We start from the raw sequence: 17,839 nt of genomic DNA on the forward strand, positions 1-17,839 counted from the left end.
TCTGACTCCATTATTTCAATATTTCTCTATTTTATCTCTCATGCTCTCTGACTTTACTATTATCGCTGTACAATTGCGCCTACCAGACCCGTGATGATGTGTTAGGGGCTGGCTTCGCCTGGCAAAACATATTTTTGCTTAAAAAAAAAATTTTACTGGGGGCTCATACAACTCCCATCACAATCCATATATCCATCCATTGTGTCAGGCACATGTGTTGCCATCATCATTCTCAAAACATTTGTTTTCTACTTCAGTTCTTGGTATCAGCTCATTTTTCCCCCTCCACCTCGTTTTCCCTTTCCACACGAACCCTTGGTAATTTATAATTACTATTTTGTCCTATCTTCACACTGTCCAATGTCTCCCTTCACCCATTTTTCTGCTGTCCACTCCCCAGGGAGGAGGTTACATGTAGATCCCTATAATTGGTTCCCCCTTTCCACCCCACCCTCCTGGCCATATTACAGCTTTAAAAAAGAAATTACAACATAGCTGGACTAACCTGAACAACGTATGGATCAGCGACAGCCCTTCCCACAGAATCAAGTCGCCTTCCCTTAACCACCAGCATCACTTTCATGTTATCCACACTGCTTCTTCCCCATGCTCCTACCGCTGCAGCACTCTGAAAAAAGTAACAGCATTAAACAGCTTTACAGACAAAATATCGAATGCTAGTTGTTATCCTGACCACACCTATCCTAAGGTCTTTGTTATGTATCAACTAGAAACAAAACTGATATTCTTTAAATAGCCCTTCTAAAACTATTCCTTCAATGTGAGGGCATAAATGCTTACATATACTGTATCTACAAGTCTCTAAGATTTTCAAGCAAAGTTCATCTTACTGGGCAGTTAAGCATTCCACAAAAAAATAAGCATATTCAACTGTAATAGTGGTTCTATAAATGTTGGTACCAGTCTGTAGCATGACCTTGTGCATGTATCAACCAATAAAGTTCAATTCACAGTACCAGGAATGATTATTTTTAAATTCTCTTTTATATACACAGAAAATTTCACTTTAAAGCAGCAAACATTTTAATATAAGCAGAACTCTGTATAGAGATGTGTAGAATGAAAAAAATTGAGTCAGAAAAATATAAATTACAAGTAAATACTTTAAAAAATCTTTTTATTGGGGGCTCATACAACTCATATCACAATCCATACATACATACATCAATTGTGTAAAGCACATTTATACATTCGATGCGTTCATCATTCTCAAAACATTTGCTCTCCACTTAAGCCCCTGGCATCAGCTTTTTCCCCTCCCCCCACTCCCTCATGAACCCATAATTTATAAATTATCTTGTTGTATTTTACACTGTCCAACATCTTCCTTCACCCACCTTTCTGTTGTCCACCCCCCAGGGAGGAGGTTATATGTAGATCCCTGTAATTGGTTCCCCCTTTCTACCCTACCCCCCTGATATGACCACTCTCACCAGTGGTCCTGAAGGGATTATCCCCCCTGGATTCCCTGTTTCCAGTTCCTATCCATACCAGTGTACATCCTCTGGTCTAGTCAGATGTGTAAGGTAGAATTGGAATCATGATAGTAGAGGTGGGGAGGAGGAAGCATTTAGGAACTAGAGGAAAGTTGTTTCACTGTTGCTACACTGCACGACTGGCTTCTTCTCCGTGACCCTTCGGTAAAGGGATGTCCAGTTGCATACAGATGGGCTTTGGGTTCCCACTCCGCACTCCACCTCATCCACAGTGATACGATTTTTTGTTCTTTGATGCCTAATAACTGATCCCTTCAGCACCTTGTGATCACACAGGCTAGTGTGCTTCTTCCATGTGGGCTTTGCCTCTGAACTAGATGGCTGCTTGCGTACTTTCAAGCCTTTAAAGATCACAGACGGTAGCAGGGCACCATCACCTTTGTTTACATCTGCTTATGCACCTGCTTTGTCTTCAGCGATTGTGTCAGTATGGTGAGCATCATGGAATGCCAGTTTAATAGAACAAAGTATTCTTGCATTGAGGGGTACTTGAGTGGAGGCCCAATGTTCATCTGCTACCTTAATACTAAACCTATAAATATATGCACATACCGTATATACTTGAATATAAGCCGACCTGAGTATAAGCTGAGGTACCTAATTATTACCTGGGAAACCAGAAAAACTGATTGAGTATAAGTCTAGGGTGGAAAATGCAGAAGCTATTGGTGAGTTTCAATAATCAAAACAAATTAAAATAAAATTACTAAAAATTGAGACATCAGTGGGGCAATGTATTTAAATATTTATTTTAAATAAAAACATAAATAAAAGGACAAGTCATTTAACATTAGTAAACCAGCACAGTAAGTGGAAAAGAGGCTCAACAAAAACAATAAGGTAGCAATAATGATACCTTAAGAGTACTATTCCCTGAGCTCAATCAGCAACCAAGCTAAAATGTAGTTAAAATCCTTCAAAACTGGATTCCTCATCATCATCCATATCCCAATGAAGAGCTTCAGCTGGTGTGAGGTCATCATAGACGCTGTCCTCGCTGGGGTACTACTGACCCGTGTATAAGCCAAATCCGTTTTTCAGCACATTTTTTTGTGCTGAAAAACTTGGCTTATAAACGAGTATATATGGTAGATCTATTTCCCCATCCTCATATATATACATATGTACATGCCTTTATTTAGGCCTCTATACATGCTCTTTGCCTCCTCGCTCTTTCCTCTACTTCCTCGTGTCCCACTATCTTCATTTGGGTTTCAGTAATTCCTCTCAGTTATATTACCCTTGGTCACAACCTACCAGGCTTCCTACATACTCCTTACCACCAATTTGGATCACTTGTTGTTCCCATCCCTGGGTTATAAGTAAAATTCTAAACACAATGAGACTTTACAAACATGAAATAACTGATGTTGCCCAAAAAGTAAATGAAATAATTTTAAGTAGGACGTAAGGTTCAAGGGGTTATTTCTGCAAAAACTAAGACTAAACCCCCCCATTTTTAGAGCATTGTAATTAGAATTCTATTTCCTGGATGGTTAGAGTTGAGAATTATCATAAATAAATTTACAGCAGAGAAGGTAAAGATTCTGCTACAGAAACCTCAAGAGAGCTATTAGAGATTTACAGAATTATTCTGATTTCTGAACCCATTTGCATTTAAAAGCTGGATTATAAAAAGCTGATTTCCCCATACTACAAAATGAGGGAAAGAAATGTACAAAAATAAAAACAACTGAATTAAAATAATCAGCAAACTCACCAAAATGAGCCTATAGCAGACTCTTTGGTGTGGTTTCTCCAATCTTATAGCTTGGAAACTGTGTATCTGAGACTATGGTGCAGATATAATTTTTATACCCTCTTTTACAGGTTATTCACGGAAAGTCACCCCATTAAGGACATCAAAGCAGGTATTTGAGTCATCTATATTTCATAAGTACATTATAAAGATATTATTTAACAATTTCCCAATATTGGACATTTATGCTGCTGCCAATATAAGACATTTTCTTATTCTGTATCACAACAAATATCTACATACATTTCTTTAAACTATTTTGGTGAAAATTACCATATCAAATGAGCTTAACAATGAAAATATTTAAAATTCATACTTAAATTTATATTATAGTAAAGCTGTCCTGTTTTATATTCCAATCATTGAGGTATAAATCTTACTCCAGGTAACTTCGCCAGTCCTCCCACTCCATTGAAACAGAAATCTTAAAGTACAAGAAAGCAGCGTAACTGGCTGCTTCACCATTTAAAAAAACTATTGAACTCAATTCATGTTATGTGCTACTGAGTTGTTTCAGACTCCACCAACCTATGTACAGAACAAAGTATAATTCATGTTACAGATGAACAGTTCTGTGCTATTTTTCAAATTTAAAAACATATTTTTTCAATCAACAAATGAATCTCACATCTCCTTGTGTCAAGCACTCTTCTCTATATGCGAGATGAAGATATTTTTGTCACCATGTCAGCTTAGGTATATGCTCTTGACTTTTGTCTTCGCATATTTGAGTTATATGATCAGTTATTACTATGATGTCACGTCGCCTCAGATTCATAACAATCCTATGTAAAATAGAAGGAAATGTTAACTGGCTCTGTGCCAACCTCACAATTGTAATGTTGATTCCATTTTTTTTCACATTAAAAAATTATTTTATTAGGGCTCTGACAGCTCTGATCACAATCCATACATCCATCCATGTGTCAAGCACATTTGTACATATGTTGCCATCATCATTTTCAAAACATTTTCTTTCTACTTGAGTTCTTGGTATCAGCTCATTTTCTCCCCTGCTTCCCGCTATCACTCTTTTTTTTTTTACAGTCTTTGCCCTAATCATTTTTTTCTCTTTTCTTCTTTTACATTTTATTAGGGACCCAAACAACTCTTACCACAATCCATACATATACATACATCAATTGTATAAAGCACATCCATACATTCCCTGCCCCAATCATTCTCAAGGCATTTGCTCTCCACTTAAGCCCCTTACATCAGGTCCTCTTTTTTTCCCCCCCTCCCTCCCCATTCCACCCTCCCTCATATGCCCTTGGTAATTTATACATCGTTATTTTGTCATATCTTGCCCTATCCGGAGTCTCCCTTCCCCCCTTCTCTGCTGTCCCTCTCCCAGGGAAGAGGTCACATGTGGATCCTTGTAATCAGTTCCCCCTTTCCAACCCACTCACCCTCCACTCTCCCAGCATCGTCCCTCACACCCTTGGTCCTGAAGGTATCATCCACCCTGGATTCCCTGTACCTCCAACCCTCATATGTACCAGTGTACAGCCTCTGTCCTATCCAGCCCTGCAAGGTAGAATTCGGATCATGGTAGTTGGGGGGAGGAAGCATCCAGGATCTGGGGGAAAGCTGTGTTCTTCATCGATACTACCTCACACCCTAATTAACCCATCTCCTCTCCTAAACCCCTCTATGAGGGGATCTCCATTGGCCGACACTTGGGCCTTGGGTCTCCACTCTGCACTTCCCCCTTCATTTAATATGATATATATACATATATACACATACATATATACATATATACACATACATACACACACTTATATCGTTGTTTGTTTTTTTTTTGCATGATGCCTTATACCTGGTCCCTTGGGCACCTCGTGATCGCACTGGCCGGTGTGCTTCTTCCATGTGGGCTTTTTTGCTTCTGAGCTAGATGGCCGCTTGTTCACCTTCAAGCCTTTAAGACCCCAGACACTATCTCTTTTGATAGCCGGGCACCATCAGCTTTCTTCACCACATTTGCTTATGCACCCATTTGTCTTCAGCGATCCTATCATGGAGGTGTGCAGTCAATGATATGATTTTTTGTTCTTTGATGCCTGGTAACTGATCCCTTTGGGACCACTCGATCACACAGGCTGGTGTGTTCTTCCATGTGGACTTTGTTGCTTCTGAGCTAGATGGCCGCTTGTTTATCTTCAAGCCTTTAAGACCCCAGTCACTATCTCTTTTGATAGCCGGGCACCATCAGCTTCCTTTACCACATTTACTTGTTCACCCACTTTGGCTCCAGCCGTTGTGTTGGGAGAGTGAGCATCATAGAGTTCCAATTTAATAAAAGCAGGTATTCATGCATTGAGGAAGTGTTTGAGTAGAGGCCCAAGGTCCTTCCGCCACCTTAATACTTGACCTATAAATATAGACACATAGATCTATTTCCCCATCCTCCTATATATATTTCCATGTACATGTCTTTGTCTAGACCTCCATGAATGCCCTTTGACTCCTAGCTCTTTCCTCCATCTCCCTTGACCTTCCTCCTGCCCTACTACCATGCTTCATCGCCACCTGGGCTAGAGTATACCTCTTCTCTAAGCAACCTTACCCTTGATCATTTCCCACCAGGCCTGCCACTCCCCCTTCTCTACCATTTGTGGTCCCATGTTTTTCCCTTGTCCCTGGGTTTGTTAACACCACTTCCTTACCCCCCCCCTACCCCCCCACCCCAAGTCCTCCTGGAACTGTCGGTCCCGTTGTTTTTCATCCAGATAGTTCATCCAGTTGATTCCATTTTTAAAGACACTGGGTTAATCCATCTTACTAAAGATCTTTTAAAAATTTTCCCAGTACAACATCCTCCCCTAGAAACTGGTTCCCTCTGATTACATGAAGCCGCTCCATCCTTGCTTCTAAGGAGCATTCTAGCTATGCTTCTTCCAAGAGAGTTTATTAATAAAATTCAGAAGGCAAAGAGTGTACAGTGGTTTCTCAACCTAGTTCCCAAGTCACTCAATCCCGTGCTTGGAGCCAAATACCATTTCTTATGCTTCTTCAGTTATTGCGTGTGTGTGTGTGCTATATGTCTCCTCTCTAGAGACCCCTTTTTAGTAGTAACCTACCACAAGCACTACAACACATCCTCAAGCTACTTTACATTGCCCAATCGACAAATACAGTAACATACCACTGCAAGGATGTGACCTCAAGCCAGCAGCCAGACTCTCAGTGGTTCTCAACCTTCCTAATGCTGCGGCCCTTTAATAGTTCATGTTGCCGTGACCCACAAACATAAAATTATCTTCGTTGCTACTTCATAATTGCAATTTTGCGGTTTTGAATCATCATGTAAATATCTGATATGTAGGATGTATTTTCATGGTTACAAATTGAACATAAAGCATAGTGATTAATCACAAATATCTGATAAGCCGGATGTATTTTCATTGTTACAAATTAAACATATATCAGTGATTAATCACAAAAATATGTAATTACATATTGTAAAATATTTCTAATTACAAATAAATGAAATTTTGTCTTGAAGCATGGTGTAGCATGGGTAACAGTCTTCACACTGGATACTCACTCATCTGTGAGTATTATGTGCACGTGGGTAGACTCACCTGGAGACAGAGGAGCGGTGGGTGTCTTGGTTGCTAAGATCATTGGAAATAGGTTTTCTGATGGTCTTAAGCGACCCTGTGAAACGGGTCATGACCCAGAGGTTCTAAGGCATTTGTGTTTTGGAGGGCAAAGCTACATGAGTTTCTGAGCAAGAGAGAGGGAGAATAGCTGAAATCGATGTTGGGTATATAGAATGACATCACAGGACATTAATAACACTGAAGGTTTTAAACTGGGAATTTTAATTTTTACTTGAAAATATAACTCATACTGCAGTATAGTGTAGGTAATGGTATAAGCTATAAAAGATGGTTGTGGTTTGGTAATGAACAATATTAATGAGAGAAGACTGGACAAAGGATTTATTACAAAGGTCAAGATTGGCATGGAAGAGATGACCAAGGAGAGTTACTTCAGAAGGATTCCTAAGCTTTGGGCTTGAATAGCCAATGAGTTTCAAAGCATAATGAAGCCCTTCCAAGATGTCAAGATGGTAGGTAGCTATTTAAGTGGGGAAACAACTGTCCAGAACTGGAGCTACAGAACTGAGTTAGCCAACTTGTTTTTAAAGGTCAGAGCGGCCAGAAGGCAAACTAATATTCCAGTTCTAGTTCACTGTAACATTGGAAATCCAAGCAGATAAACAAGCAAAGAAGACTGAAAATTATCAACCAGTGACACAGGCCGGAAACTAAGGCATTAAAGACAATCCAAAGAAAACTATTTTCAGGGAGCATTTAGTCAACTTTATGAAAATACGGCTGGGAAGATAAACTGGTAAAAGTGACTTCATTTCATCTGGCAATACAGAGAACACTGTTAACCTTGTAAATGTAGTTTCATTGTTGTGGGGAAAGCAGTTCTACTGAAATACACAGCATAGGAGGTAAAATTTGACAAGCTGCAGACACTTCACTGGTGAGGTTTAAATCTGATGGTGGCGAGTAGCTACAGTGGGTCACAGCAGCTACCTAAGAAGCGCATACTTGCATTCTGAGACCATCACAGGAACTGAGACATATGGTATATGTTCAACTTGAGAGAGCAGGGTACAGTTAATTTAGAGCTTCTTTTTCAACTCATTTAACATAAAATTACACCTACCAGTATCTGGAACACCTCTCTGCCCTTTCATTTGGCTTAACAGGAAAAACATTAAAAAACATTAGAAAGATCCCCATTTCTAAAATTCTGGTCCCACTTGGAGCACATAAGTACACCATTAGCTTGTTTCTCCTTTTGTAATATACTGTAATAATTCTTTACACTAACTAGAAATGAGGAACGGTCTTGAAAAATAAGAGCCAATTTAGTAGTAAAATGGAATTTTGGCATGTTTCCATCCTTTGGAGGCTATCTAAAGATCTAAAATGTGGTGCAAAACATTTAAGAGTAAAACTTAACAACACCAGAAAATCTTTAAGGTGGAAACTTTTCAGAGGAGAAAAATTCAAATACTTTCCCCAAGAACAGTACAGAAAAGAAGCAAGACCCCACCCTGTCAAAGGCAGAAAAACTGTACACCAGAAAAAAACACACACAAAGTTCCATCGCATTCAGGCTCACACAGGTCTGACTATAAGTACAAGGGCTTCAAAACGTAAAAAAAGCAATGAAAAGATAACGGAATTTCTCCACAAATTTTTTTAAGTTCTTTTATAGACATATATTACAGAAATTAGCCTATTCTCCATTCCATGATTGAGGTAACGTTTTTGTTAAATTGATTATCTTTTAGATGAGTGTCCATCAAATTGAGCCAACACAATTGTTCTAATTTTCTGGACAAGTTAAAAACATTTTTTCCCTAGCCTGTTGGAGCTAATGCTGTATATTGAAACAGCTCCCAAGCATAGCACTTGTTGGGGGAGGGGAAGGTGGAGGCTATTCGTAGAGATCATGAGTAGCCCTGGAGTCAACAGTTGCTGCTGTCCCTAGATGTTAAGTTATAGATCAAGTTTGGAAGATGAGACTACACTGTATAAAGAACATTCAGCATCAGATCTCTGATCAAAAGGAGAGCAAATAAGCTACAGGACACAAAGTACCATACACAATTTCATTAAGTGTGCTAAAAATTAAGAAACCTTGGCTATGAAGCAGTTTCTGCCATTCTTTAATATGGCAGTGAGAACACATTTTGTTTTCTGGTATCTTTTTCCTCATCTGGTACAATATAACTATATATATATATATTTTTTTTTTAATAGGGGTGGTGGTGGTGGTAGTGTGTTTGTGTGTCAACTATATATTTTTTAACCTTCATAATTATCACCCAAGTCTTGTAAAGATCAAAGGCTTATCATTGTTTTTACAATTTTCAGATCACATTAACACAAGTTACATACTTTTTTTGCACTTATTGTTATCAGATGAACTGGTATCACAACCCACCACACCATCTTTGAATACACCTAATGCTGTCTTATGATGTGCTAAAAGAGGGACTTGCTTTAGTAATGATAAGGAATTTTAAAAAATCATTTTATTAGGGGCTCATACATAATTTTTGAGATATATCTTAAATTTATTTTACTGGTTAAAAACTCTTGCTAAAAAGGAAGTTTTCGCGAGAATAGGTAATAATCATTTCTCATATGCTGAAATGGACAAAACAGGTCTTCAGAAAACCTAACCCAATATCCTCTACAATACCGATTTTAGCCAAGATAAGAATGTGAATACTTTGTATCTCAGGATACTTTTGGATGGTGGTGTCTGAGCCCCCTAGATTTGCTCTTCTGTAGAAAGGTTTAAACATCAGAGCTATAGATGAACACCAAGAATAATGAATAAACTTATCATGTGGTCACCAAGTAGTCTGTAAAATGGACCGTATATCGACATTAAATGGTTTATTGTAGGCTTTAATTGCTTACGATGTGAATGTTAATTACCAACTAATGAAAACAATTTCATAATTAAATGGTAGCAAACTGGTAGTGTGGCTCAACTTAAGGTGATCTGATTTGGCAATTACATAATGCTATGTACTAAAAAGCAAAAATGCTAGGTTTCACGCAGGGCCACCGATTCAAGAGCTTAGCATGTGTATTTGGCTGCAGAGATTTTTTTCCCCATTAAAACTTGTGCACACCCCTCAGTACCAATAATGAAGAGCAGAGATACCAGGAGGAGAAAGGGAAGGTGGGAGAGAAAGGTGAACCGATCACAATGATCTCATGCAACCCCTTCCCTGGGGGACAGACAACAGAAAAGTGGGTGAAGGGAGACATCGGACAGTGTAAGACATGAAATAATAATTTATAAATTATCAAGGGTGAGGGAGGGAGAGAAGGTAAAAAATGAGCTGATACCAAGACTCAACTAGAAAGAAAAATTTTTGAGAACAAATGTACAAATGTGCTTGACACAATGATTGTGATGAGTTGTATGAGCCCCTCATAACATGATTTCAATATTAAAAATTGCGTACAACATGAACACAATGTGACTTATACATGTTTAGAATGAAATGGCACATATTACTAAATATTAACCACAATTAAAAGATCATAAATAAAACTGTTACAATTTATGGAAGACAGCACTGAAAGATGTTTTTTAAAGGGAATTAGCAATTATCACTAAATCCCTGACTTACATGAAAGTATATACTTCCTCAGATACCGAAACACAGGAGCAGTGAATACACCTGATTATTTTGCTGCTTCAACACCTAATGGCTTTTACAACAGTGCATGCAACCAAAACAAAAAAGGAGGCCGCATCATACTAAACAACCATCATCATTTATTGGGGGTGGGGATGGGGAGACACAGACAATAGACACACACTACACAGACAATAATTCTCATTCATAAAGAGCTCTCCAGTGTGCGTTCTCCTGCTAATTTATTTCTGTGTTTAATTATCCAGTGGACAGCCTTTCCCGTTTACTTTTATGGAATCACTGCACAAGCTGAGGATGAGGAGATTCCCTTAGTTTATGGGAAAATGTTATTTAAGAGATTTCCCCACAAACTTTCCCAGTGCCACCCCAACCCACCTCCACCGACCCCGTCATGACTTGTGATTTACAAAAACTTACTTAACAAAATAGAAACTCTAAGAAAGCAAACACTACCACATATATTGGACAACTATCTAGGTCCTGATCATTTCAAGGGTCTGACACTTCCCTCCCACAATGTATAGGGCTGCACCAAACCTAACTCATCCACTCAGTTTTGGGCATATGAAATTTAAAAAAAGGGGAAACCTCCCTCAACTTTATTGTAGTTCTTAAATTATGGTAGCTTTCAACATATATATGCACCAGGTTGTAAATCCTCAAGATATTATCTTGTTCATCCTCATAGGAGTTTAATGTAAGCCAATATATTTAATGGAGCATAATAGCAGTTACTAAAAATAACAATGTTAATCCTTGGACATGTAAGTTTAGTAGCTATAAAAATTATGGTGTGCAGATATTGAGATGAAGAAAATGATAAGGATTTATGCAGGGAAGGTGTAGGCAAGTTTACTTTTTTTGGATTACAGAGTAAATTACACATAAATAACCTTGCAAAATAAAACAAGGAATCCTGGTGGTATGGTAGTTACAAATTAGCCTGCTAACTTAACTGCAAGGTTAACAGGTTCAAAACCACCAGCAGTACCCAATGAGGGACTTCTGCTCCCATAAAACTTTGGGAAGTTAGAAATTTACAGGGGCAGTTCTCCCGTCCTACAGGGTCCCTACGAGTCTGCATCAAGAGGGCAGTGAGTTTTAACCGTGTAAATAAAGTCCTCCTACCCCCAACAGTCAAAGCACCTACAGGGTGTACTGAACCTTTTTTCTCATTACTAAAAACCAAACTTTATTTTAAAAGTATATGCATGAGAAAGTTAACCCCTACTTTTGATATTATTCTCTACCAATAACTATCCCCCAGCCTTTCTGCTTTAGAAGCTCAATTCCTAATTTCAAACGTTTTTTGACTGCTTTGGCACAGAGAAAGATTATATGCGTACTTACAAAGCGCTACAAGTATGAGCATAAGGTTCTAAGTATGAATGCAACGACCAGTGCTTACTGATTAAATGTTGAAGAGACAGGGCAATAGCATTTTGGCTCTATCATCCAGCTCAGTGGTTCTCAAGCTTCCTAATGCTGCGACCTTTTAATACAGCTCCTCATGTTGTGGTGACCCCCAACCATAAAATTATTTTCATTGCTACTTCCTAGTTGTAATGTTGCTACTGTTATGAATCGGTGAAAGGGTCATTCAACCTCCAAAGGGGTCACACCCACAGGTTGAGACCCACTGATCTAGCTCAATTTAAAACAAATTCAGGCAGAATATATGAAGGTTCTAGCTCAGTCCCCCAAAGCATATTTTGGGGTGAGCCTATCAACTAAAATAGTAAAAAAAAGTATACATATATATTTGCTCGTTTTAATATACATACATTAGCTTTAAATATATATACATATATTAGCTTCTTTGATGATTGGCAAAAGCATCCAGTATACAGGAGTTAAAATATGAATTAATCACAAATCATGAACTGTACTTCTTATCCCTTAGCACCACAGGATCAGACTGGTTTTGTGTTCCCCTGAATGCAAGAACAAAACGTTAGTCTCAAATGGAATTTTATTTTAAATAGCACAACTTTTCTAATATTAAGAAATCTCGTTTTTTCTAAATCTTAACCAGATTTCTAAACCGTAATAAAGTATAAAATGATTAAAAAAAATCTCAGTGTTACTTGAACTATAAATTTGAGTTTAAAGAAAGAATTTGAACAGGATAAAGTGCACTTTCTAATTGAAAAAGAAAAAAAGGTTTTCATCTTTTAAAACTTTTTAACACAATGAGATCTTTTCTTACATTGAAGTGTACAGGCTACAAATGGACACTGTCCTCCCCTAATTAAAGCTGTAGAGCCAATTAATAAAAGAAACTCTCCAAATGGTATCTTAATCTTTTAAGACACCGAATTTTAACAAGTAATCTCACAGAATACACATTTTGTCACATTCCAGCTAGTAGCCGCTCCTGCTGTCTGAAAGGAGGTAGTGGTGAGGGGCTCTAGGAGTACCTGTCAGTCCTCATCATCTTACCTAAGCGAACATTCTTCTCATAAAAACACACGCCGTATCATTTCCCAGCATAGAATGGCACTCGGCCACTTCTGCTCCCAAACACTTCGGGCTGGAATAAGGAAAAGCACGCTAAGTCCCTCATTAGAGGGCTCTAGTCTCTCTCAAACCAAACGTCCAAAGACATGACGATTAAAAAAATTTTTAAGACAAGCACCTTCCCATCCTCTGCTCGGAACGGCATCTGCCCCGAAACCCAAGCTAGTCACTCCTTTAGCGGAGGATAGTACAGCCAGCAACCCCGACTCACGCAGGGTTGAACCGTGAACCCCAAAACACAGGGCGGGGGGTTGACGAGAGGCCTGCTCAAACTTCCTCAACCCACCGCTTTTTGACCGGACCACGAAAGAAAGCCCGAAAAGGAAACAGGGAGCATTCCGAGAGAGCTAAAAAGACTGCTTACTGTCCCACAAACCCCGGCCCAATTTTCTGCCGAAGCTCCCGGCCCACCCCACCCCCCAGGGGTCTCGGCGCCATTTAGCTCCTCCAAAGCAGCCGCCATTTTCCGCCCCCGTCGGCGGCCGCGCACTCCCCAGCTCCGCAGGCCGGGCCGCCGCCGCCGCCGCCCGCCCAGGCCCAGGCCAGCGGCTCCGGGCAAAGCGCACGGAGACAGCCGCTCCGGCGTCACGAAGGCCCAGCTCCGACCCCGCCCGCAACGCTCAGGCGGGGCTGCAGGGCCGGCCGGCGGGAACGGGCGGCTGACGAGGGGGCCGGGCAGGCTCCACTGGGCGGAGCGGCCCTGGCGGCGACTGGGACCTGAAGGTTCCATCGCACTTACTTCCTGTTTTGGGTCCGGGCACTTTGGAAGAACCAGGATGGAGGCTCCAAAAAATACCAGGATGGAGGAAGCAGCCACGGGCGAGAGTGGCTGCAGCTGGAGTGAGCGAGCGCGACGAGCCACCGGAAGCGGAGCCGCGGCCGCGCCCCGCCCCTAGCCCCCGCAGCACTCCCCCGCCCTCTCCCTGGGGCGGCTGCGCGCGTCGCTTGTGCCGTCACTTCCGGCCGAATCGTCGCGCGAGAGGGTTTCGGGTTACTGGAGCGTCGGAGAGAGGTCCTGTGATTTGTTTTGTTTTATTTCCGCCACCGTTTTGTACGCTTTCAATTAGGGAGTGGTTTTCCGCGGCTTCCTCCTTCGGAGTGGGGAGCCAAGTCCTGTCGTTGTCTGTTCGTAGTCTCGAGGCTCTGCTGAAACCCGTTCCCATGGGGTGACCCTGCTGGCTTTTGAAATACCAGCGCCATCGCTTCCAGCATCCCAGCCACACACAAGCCACCGCAGTAGGACAAACGGACAGACAAGTGGTGGCACCTAACAACAGCAATTAGGGCATCCCGACCGACACTGATAGCCCTTCTCTGAATGATCATAGCGGGCTCGAGGGTGCAACTGTGGTTAGCTCGGGTGCCAGGCAGTTTCCCATGGCTCGAAGCAAAGGAGTCCTGTGGAAGAAAGGGCTTAGAAGGGTGGAATAAGTGAAGAAGAGAATATTTGTCCAGAGTCCTGCCCCACCAAAAGCGTTTAAAATGAGGTGTCATCTATGTGGTTGAGTAATGTAGCCCTTGATGGAATGTGTACTGAGTTCAGGACCGGCTATTATACAGGCAAGATGCTACTCTTTTTTTTTCTCTTCAATTAAATCATTTTATTTGGGGCCTTGTACAACTCTTATCAGAATCCACACATACTTCCATGTGTCAAGGATTTTTGTACATTTGTTGCCCTAATCATTCTCAAAACATTTGCTTTCTAACTAGAGTCCCTGGTACTCGATTCTCATTTTTACCTCCCCCCTCCCTCCTTCCCCATGAACCCTTGATAATTTAGAAATTATTATTATTTTGTCATATCTTACACAGTCCAATGTCTCCCTTCACCCACTTATGCTCTGTCCATCCCCCAGGGAGGAGGTTATATGTAGATCCTTATAATCTGTCCCCCTTTCTCCCTCACCTTCCCTCCACCCTCCCAGTATTGCCACTCTAATCACTGGTCGTGAGGGGTTCATCTGTCCTGGAGTCCCTGTGTTTCCAGGCCCTATCTGTACCAGTGCACATCCTCCTGTCCAGCCGGCTTTGTATGGTAGAATTGGGATCATGATAGTGGGGGGCGGAAGCATTCAAGAACTAGAGGAAAATTGTATACTTCATCATTGCTACCCTGTACCCTGACGCTCATCTCCTGCCTGTGTCCATTCTGCATGAAGATGCCCAATTGCCCACAGACGGGCCCTGGGTTCCTACTCTGCTTTCCCCTTCATTCACAATGCTATGACTTTTTTTTGGGGGGGGATCTATGATGCCTGATACCTGATCCCTTCTTCGACGATGTCTTGTAATCTCACAAGCTATTAGGTAACTTCTTCCATGTGTGCTTTGTTGTTTCTCAATTAGATGGCTGCTTGTTTATCTTCAAGCCATGGAAGAAGCACACCAGCTGTCGCAACACGATAGCTGAAGACATAAGCAAATGAAGCGGGTGCATAAGCAAATGTGGTGAAGAAAACTGATGGTGCCGGTTATCAAAAGATGCTGCTCTTAAGCAATCTGCTTAATATACTGCAGTGCCTCTTTAATAACTGGCAGCTTTTAGAAAAGATGGGCCCTGCCACAAAACAATCTTTCAGAATCTTTGTGATGTTTTGTTTGTTTTTATTTTAATTTTAAAAGCTCTTTTGAACCAAGAGGACTTCTCATCTGATATTTCTAACCTCTTTACCAAGAAGAATTTATTATTCTCTATTGGGGTGACAAGAATATTAAAGTTACACTTGATGGATGTTTTTGTTTATTTCTTTTTAATTCAACTCCTATGTATAGACTGACATTTTTACAGTAGAACTGAATCACCATCAGTTGTAAAAACTTAGGATTATCAAGAATGTGAATATGTGCACCCTATGCTGCCAATTAGGAGCTCTTGGTGGTGTGTGGGTTGTATACTAGGCTACTAATCATGCAGTCATTAGTTCAACCCCACCAGCCACTCTGTGGACAGGAAAAATGAGGCTTTCTACTACCATAAAGATATATACTCAGGGAAACTCACTGGGGCAGTTCTACTGAGTTGGAAGTAACTCATTGGCAGTGAGTTTGGCTTGAGTTCTGAAGCCGCTAATTAGTCCCTTTATTTTTTTTTATGTTTTATCAGAATTTATTTTAAGTTATTAAGAGGTTGCATTGGATATCCCACGATCATCTGCTAATCACTTTTGTGGTTTCTTTTTCTCTTATTTCAGCAGTTGCAGTTATATGCAACCATGGATCCCTTTAACTAGAGTGTAGTTTGAAGATAAAACAGAATGATCTAAACCGATTAAGGAAACTGGTAAAGGTAAACCAAGGGACTGGATGAGAATGTAATGTAGCTAAATCCTCTGTGCTCAAAAGTACAGGTCTGGAAAGCTGGCTCTGATTGAGGAAGACCCTCACGGTTATGAAATATAAATAAATCTTATTATACATTCTCATGACTGGACATAGTCCCTCCAATACCCCCACATGAAGGAGCTACCATGTAAGATGAGTCATTCATGCATCTGGCTATTCCTTGTATCTGGAGGTTGTCTATAGATGTGGTAGTTACATAATCTAGTGTCAACTGTAGACATGAGGGAAGGGGTGGAGTTTAGCTTGTCAATCAGGTCCCAGTGTGATAACCTCATTTTGGAAGCACTAGGAGATAAATAGCTCACTGGGGGTGGGACACACAAACACTCCCTGGGAGACATGTCTGTTGACAAGCCACATGGAGCTATGCTGATGGCAGCCAGAACCTTGGAGCTGGAGGAGCCATGTGGAGACCCACACCAGGGCTAAGATGCTTCCACCGCGATTGGATTCACAAGACTTTCTACTCAGTGATCTGTCGTCTTCCTGCACTCAGCGTAAGTGCATGTGTTGCATGAATCTGAAGAGGAATTTCCAGACTAGTATTGGACACATGGGCCAATATCGGACTTGCGGACTTGATCTGGACTGGGCTGTTTTCTTAATATACAATTATGCTTTTATATAAAGCTCTTTCTTATACACGAGTGTCTCTGGATTTGTTTCTCTAATTAACTCTGACTAGCACAGTAGATAAGAGCAATCAACCCACCATAAATGTAGCTATCCCTGGGGAGGGGTTAGGGATGTTTATTCAAGGTCAACTAGTATAAAATCAAGATGCCGACTCACCTCATTGCTTGTTTATTGTGTTACCCACTTCTGTTACCTATTAACTATGTAATATGGTAGCTGTATGATGTGCATGGCTTATGAAAGAGCTGTAAGCCCCATTGTATACACCCCATGGAAAATTCATTCTCTCAGTCCTGACATGGGAGAAGGAGCTCCTGTGTCCCGCTGTCTGTCTTGCTGGTCTGTCTTCAATATTTTCCACAATTGCAGAGTTGCTCCTGGAAACCATTCGAGTATTGGAGATGTCCCTCACTCCAACAGGAAACATGGAAAAAAATAAGCAAACTACATGGGGAAAATGATTTTCTAAATAATTTGTTTAGGTTCTAAGCCAAGTGCATGTCTGTCTTTGGATCTGAAGGGGTCATGCTGATTGTTTTTCCCAAGGGTATAGGAGCATCAAGTAGGCTTATTAGGAAGATGTTTTAAGAAAATTGCAATCTACATTGGCAAGAAAAGCTCCAGAGTTGCATCAAGGGATACCCCCCCATCATGACAATACACCAGCTCATTCTTTAGGGTAATTTTGTAGGGAAAACCTACCCGACTACCCTAAGTCCCTGAGCTTTTCCCTTTAGAATCTGCTTGCAAAAACTCAAAATTCCAAAGGAACACAATTCAAATCCCTTAAGGATGCCAATAGGAGCCCTGGGGGTGTATTTGGCTGGTAACTGGAAG

The 17,839-nt window shown here is 40.8% G+C and overlaps 1 protein-coding gene across 4 annotated transcripts in view; it reads right to left on the reverse strand.

Annotated features, from left to right (window-relative positions):
- The window catches only part of DMTF1 (cyclin D binding myb like transcription factor 1), a 55,559-nt gene extending 41,660 nt beyond the window's left edge, over positions 1-13,899 (reverse strand). For 3 of the 4 annotated variants that reach the window (XM_075558466.1, XM_075558464.1, XM_075558467.1), the window contains exons 1-2: positions 13,761-13,899; positions 506-628 (exon numbers count right to left, since the gene is read on the reverse strand). The gene's annotated coding sequence lies outside the window, so the exon portion shown is untranslated. Of the gene's footprint in view, positions 1-505; positions 629-12,943; positions 13,035-13,760 lie in introns of all 4 variants that reach the window. The other variant, XM_075558465.1, reaches the window with a different exon arrangement.
- Positions 13,900-17,839: the final 3,940 nt, after the last annotated feature.

This window comes from Tenrec ecaudatus, chromosome 9, assembly GCF_050624435.1.
Source record: "Tenrec ecaudatus isolate mTenEca1 chromosome 9, mTenEca1.hap1, whole genome shotgun sequence".
NCBI classification, from domain to species: domain Eukaryota; kingdom Metazoa; phylum Chordata; class Mammalia; order Afrosoricida; family Tenrecidae; genus Tenrec; species Tenrec ecaudatus.